A 6,000-nucleotide genomic window follows, 5' to 3' on the forward strand; every position below is an offset into this window, starting at 1 on the left:
AAGCTAACTAGACCACAGATAGTTGTTCTTCAGACTGTATATTTACTTTATGCTTTACATTTTAAGACAGTTGAATACAGTTCTTATCACTTACAGTTTCTATAAGACAACCAGGAGTATAAAAGTGCCCCAAGGAGGAATAGAATGGGACACTGAACTCTACAGAAACCTATTGTTATTTCTTGTCCCCATCCCTCTTGTACTAAAAAAAAATTGCAAACCATTCTGAATAGTTCCATCTGGTTTCTCACCTCATTGCGCCTTCTGATATATGGCACACCTGAACTCACCAACTTGCTTCCTTTCCTTCCTGCTGCCTTTCCCTCCTCCTGTATAGTAAGCCTTTCTTCTGATCTCCCCCTGACTAATAGTTGCCCTTCCACAATGGTTCCAGGGTTAGCCCGTGGCAGACATTTATCATTTACCTATCTCTCTTCCTCCTTGAAGACAAGCATTTTATTTTTTCAACAATGTATACTTGGTAATACTTGACATATAGTAAGTGCCCAATAAATGCTGAGGAAACAATGAAATAATAGAGACTAATGGGAGAAGAAAAGCTTTTATACAATTTCAAAAAGCATTTAGGAGGCCAGGTGCAATGGCTCACGCCTATAATCCCAGCACTTTGGGAGGGCGAGGTAGGCAGATCACCTGAGGTCAGGAGTTTGCGAACAGCCTGTCCAACATGGTGAAACCCCATCTCTACTAAAAATACAATTTATCCCAGCGTGGTGGCTGGTGCCTGTAATCCCAGCTACTTGGGAGGTTAAGGCAGGAGAATGGTTTGAACCTGACAGGTGGAGGTTGCAGTGAGCCGAGACCACTCCATTAAACTCCAGCCTGGGCAACAAGAGCAAAACTCTGTCTAAAAAAAAAAAAAAAAAAAAAAAAAAAAAAAAAAAAAAAAAAAAGAAAGAAAAAGGTACTTAGGGAAGGTCCCAGGAATACAGTGTCATAAAAAACATACAATATTTTACATAGTTTGTGTACATGTACCTATACACATATACATACATTTTTTCACAGAGGAAAATGACCTAGGTTTTCAATTCTGTTTTCGTCATTTGCCTTTCTAAAGTCAAAGACAGAAAAAAGCCGAAAGATAAAATGAGGATGGTTACCTTGAAGACTGGGTTGGTCCAGAGGACGCCTGAGAAAAGTTTAGCACATACGACATCCAAATGAGGTTTTGGAAGGCATTCAGTAATGACAAATGACGTTGATCAAAGAAAAAGCATGAAACAGAATTCAAGAGTTACTTGCTCAGCCTTCCTGAGCAAAATGACCATCTCACCCCTCAATTTGTGAATTTTTACAGGGCACTTCCTCAACAGGACTCACCTGGGCACATGCTGGTTCCTCTCTATCACTGTCAGGTGTTTGTTTTAAAATCTACTTTGGGTCTTTAACCTTAAAAATAAAGTTATACTCCATGTGCTGTTTATAAAACCTATTCATTTTATTTATATTTCCTAACAGCCTAAATTGCTCATCAGAAAGGTTTTGCATTTTTGCAAATATGGCCTAAATAGGTCTGAGAGGAAGGACTATCTACTTCTAGTCAACACAGAAGAAGTGAAAGGTTTTCTGTTAAATCATTTATTAATCAGGAAAAACTGAACAAAGACTGGGTATTAGATGAATATTTGGAATTATTGCTAATGCCATTGGTTGGAATAATTTTGATTATTTTTTAAGATCTTGTATGTTAGATAACTATACTGAAGTATTTACTAGTGAGATTATGTAAATGCTTGGATTTGCTTTCAAATTCCCCCAAAAGAAAGAAGTGTATAAGGAGATGGGGAAGGTGAATACAGCTAAAGCAAGCAAGCAAAATATTGTTAATAGCTGAGTGAGGAGTAGATGGGGTTCAGCATACGCTCCTCTCTACTTCTGCGTATGTTGGAAATTTTCTACAACCAAAAAATTTGTTTAAACCACATTTACTGACTATGAGGTAATGAGCCTTATGTCAATATTCATGAATCTTGGAGTAAATACGTTGACTATTCAGTCTACAAATATGCAAATACATGGCATCTAGGAAACCCATGGTCTGAAATTACAGAATATTAAGACGAATCCCCTCTTAAAAAGACAAAGTAGCTGACTTGCTCTTTTTTTTTTTTTTTTTTTGAGACAGAGTCTCACTCTGTTGCCCAAGCTGGAGTGCAATGGCGTGATCTCGGCTCACCACAACCTCTGCCTTCCAGGTTCAAATGATTCTCCTGCCTCAGCCTCCTGAGTAGTTGGGATTACAAGCAAGTGCCATCACGCCCGGCCAATTTTTGTATTTTTAGTAGAGATGGGGTTTTGCCATGTTGGCCAGGCTGGTCTCAAACTTCTGACCTCAAATGATCCACCCACCTCGACTCCTCGACTCCCAAAGTGCTGGGATTACAGGCGTGAGCCACCGTGCCCAGCCTCAGGGCTTTTATTAATATGTAAGATCCCTGAACTTAGTTGCTTTGTCCTTCAGGCTCTGCATCACTTTACACACATCTCTATCAAAGCACTTTTTTTCTTTATACCATGGCTAGTTTCCGTGTCTGAATTGCTTTGATAGAAGGTTTATTTCTCATAGATGGGTGCAGTGATTAAAAGCCCAAGCTCTGGAAATCGACCACTCATATTCAAACCCTGGTCCTTCCCTTTACTAGCCACGTGATTTGGATGCCTCTTGCTTTAGCTGTGTAATAGAAGCAATAATAGGGCCCACCCTTATTGATGTTGCTGTAAGGATTAAGGGGTCTCGCAAACAATAAGTACACATACAAGCCTATGAATTTTATGCTTTAGTGTCCTTAAAAGAAAGGCCAGTATTGAGAGATGTACTCTGTCAAGCCCTTGGAACTGAACTTGTAAAATACTCTTGTCGTTGGTCTGCTGTGCTGTGCTATCAATTTGCCAAGACAATCTGTTTTCCTATAACTTACCCACCTGGTGTCCTTGCTGCCAACACAATACCAGTGACTCTCCCAGTGGAATTTTACAGGCTTGGTGTTCAGGATTCTGACTCAGGTATTAAAATGAAGCCTTGGGGATTAATAAACTCTTGGCAGAGTCACCTCACCATATTTTCAGAACAGTGTCTAGGTAGCAGTTAGACTTAAACATAAATCACAAAATTCAACAGAGTTAAGCTATTTAACATGTTTTATTCATCCAATATAAATATAATATGTATTTTACATATCTTAACATCTCTGAAATGGGAATGCATCTTACAATAGCATGGCATAGTATGATTGGCAATTTAACGATTTATCTTACAAACACGTTATTTTAGGTTCAACAAGAACTGATAAGATTAAATCTTCACCAGGCGAGGTGGCTTATGCCTGTAATCCCAGCACTTTGGGAGGCCAAGGCGGGTGGATTACCTGAGGTCAGGAGTTCGAGACGAGTCTGGCCAACATAGTGAAACCCTGTCTCTACTAAAAATACAAAAAGTTAGCTGGGCGTGGTGGCAGGTGCCTGTAATCCCAGCTACTCAGGAGGCTGAGGCAGGAGAATCGCTTGAACCCGGGAGGCGGAGGCTGCAGTGAGCTGAGATCGCACCATTGCACTCTAGCCTCAGCAACAAGAGTGAAACTCTGCCTCAAAGGAAAAAGAAACAAAAAAAAAAAAAAGAAAAAAAGATTAAATCTTCAGAATCTGGCATTGCATCAATATAATATTTGGTATATGGAAACCTACAGGCTTAGGCAAATTACTGGTCAAAGACTCAGAGGTTTTGTCTCTACCCAGAAATAGAGGGATTTTCCAGGTCTCTGAAAAGCCTTATGGTGTTTTTCTCTAGGGCTATGTCTGTTTCCAACAAAAAATGAACATCAAGATAAAATTAAAAAACAACATAGAAGCTCTTTGAAAACCTGCGCCTTGATTTGAGAAAGGCTCTTTCCTAAGTGTCATTGTTTTTGTTTGTATGAGTCATTGTAGAATACCACTCTAGATCTTAACAAGTCCTCTCCAACCCCCACCCCACTGGTTTCCCTAATAGCTGAGCGGAGAATATGAAAAGGAGGAGTTGGCTAGATCTAGCTTCTTCCCCACTAAGATGCTTCTTATAATAGAGTCTTTCGCTTTCATACATTTAAACTTCCTTCTCCGCCCAGTATTGGCCTTGTCATCAAGCTCCCTGATGATTCACATCAACAGGCACTGGAGGCCTGTCTTTTTTGGCAGTAATATCTAGGCTACACCCTACACCCTTACTTTGCTTTCCTATTGCTGATTTGATCATTTCTCCCTTTTTTCCTGGTATGGTGACCTTCAGCTTCACAAGCTCTCCCAGGAAATATGTCCTTCCCCAAAGCAGCTTCAGCAGCAGGAATCTTAACTAGTCAGTATCCTCAACAGCACAAGTCTCTGCTATGTTGTAACCAGAGGGAGAAAGGCATTGGCAAAGTCCTTAAGATCCTTAAGGACCAGGGTCTCTCTTGATTTTCACGTTTTACAAATGAGGCTCAGAGAGTGAGGGACTTACCCAGAGTGACACCATCACTTATAAGAGAGTGAAGAACAGAACCTTGGCCATCGCCTCCAGCCCTTCCTTCAGGAAGATGTGCGTCTTCCCTCAGTTTAGATTCTCCCCAATCGCAGTCTCAAAAATAGCAGATAAATTGCAATCCTGCAGCTATCATGCTATTTGTAATATTTCTGGATTATAATAAAAGGGTATGAGAATGCACTGGACGTCACTGTTCTAATACAAAAGGTGGAGGCTCTATAAGTGTAGCAGTGTGCTTGGAAGTGGAACTTGAAGGTACATGTGCATATGACTTTATTTAAGATTAAGAAAGAATCGGTTGTCCATATTGAAGCACAGAGGGTATGTGGAAAGGGTAACAGCAAGACCCAACCTATGTCCTTGGCATCCTCACTCAACCAGGCAATAGGTTCCTCATCTTTGACCCTTTGGATACCTTCCCCATTTGGGGATCTTCCCTGACTAGGTCCCTTTATCATCCATTCTTTATGGTAAAATTATATGACATTGACTTGGGGATGAACTTGCCTTTCCCATGCTAGCAAACATCTTGGCTGCATTCCTTTTTGAACAAAAACACATGGGAACACACACACACACACACACACACACACACACACAATCCAAAGAAGTTTCAATAATTTTGTCTCAAATAAAGGCAAGAAACCAAAACTTAACAGACTTAGTAATAGTTGGGAGTAAAAAGAATCCAGCATTTCCCCTCTTATTCCAACTTAGTCCTCTTGTTCTCCAGAAAAGTAGGAGGCCTCCCTGCCCAGACGTTCTTGATGTTCCCTCGTAGATGTTCCCTAACATCAAGGAGAGAGGCCCAGTCCAAATCCCCCCTTCTCTCCTCTTCTCACTTTCCTTTCAACATTTCTTTTCCTCCAGAAGTCTCCACTCCTCTTCAGCTCTGGATCCTTAACATGAGACATCTCTGCAATCTATGTTGTGAAGTGACTTTCAACACTTGTTGTCACTGCCCTTCCCTGCCAGGAATCCATGTCCCTGCAGTTGTCCTGTGCTCAACACACTGGCTTATGACATGCTACTAAGGAAACAGAAGCCCTTTACCCATCCACTCATTGTTGCGGCAGTGTAGCACGATGATCACCAAGGAGCACTGCTCACATTCCCAACACCTTTTTTTTTTTTTTGAGACGGAGTCTCGCTCTGTCGCCCAGGCTGGAGTGCAGTGGCCGGATCTCAGCTCACTGCAAGCTCCGCCTCCCGGGTTCCCGCCATTCTCCTGCCTCAGCCTCCCGAGTAGCTGTAGCTGGGACTACAGGCGCCCGCCACCTCGCCCGGCTAGTTTTTTGTATTTTTTAGTAGAGATGGGGTTTCACCATGTTAGCCAGGATGGTCTCGATCTCCTGACCTCGTGATCCGCCCGTCTCGGCCTCCCAAAGTGCTGGGATTACAGGCTTGAGCCACCGCGCCCGGCCACATTCCCAACATCTTATGAAGAGTGTGTGTGGGGAGGGTGCAGTGGCTTATACCTG

The sequence above is a fragment of the Macaca fascicularis genome, chromosome 15 (assembly GCF_037993035.2).
Source record: "Macaca fascicularis isolate 582-1 chromosome 15, T2T-MFA8v1.1".
NCBI classification, from domain to species: Eukaryota; Metazoa; Chordata; class Mammalia; order Primates; family Cercopithecidae; genus Macaca; species Macaca fascicularis.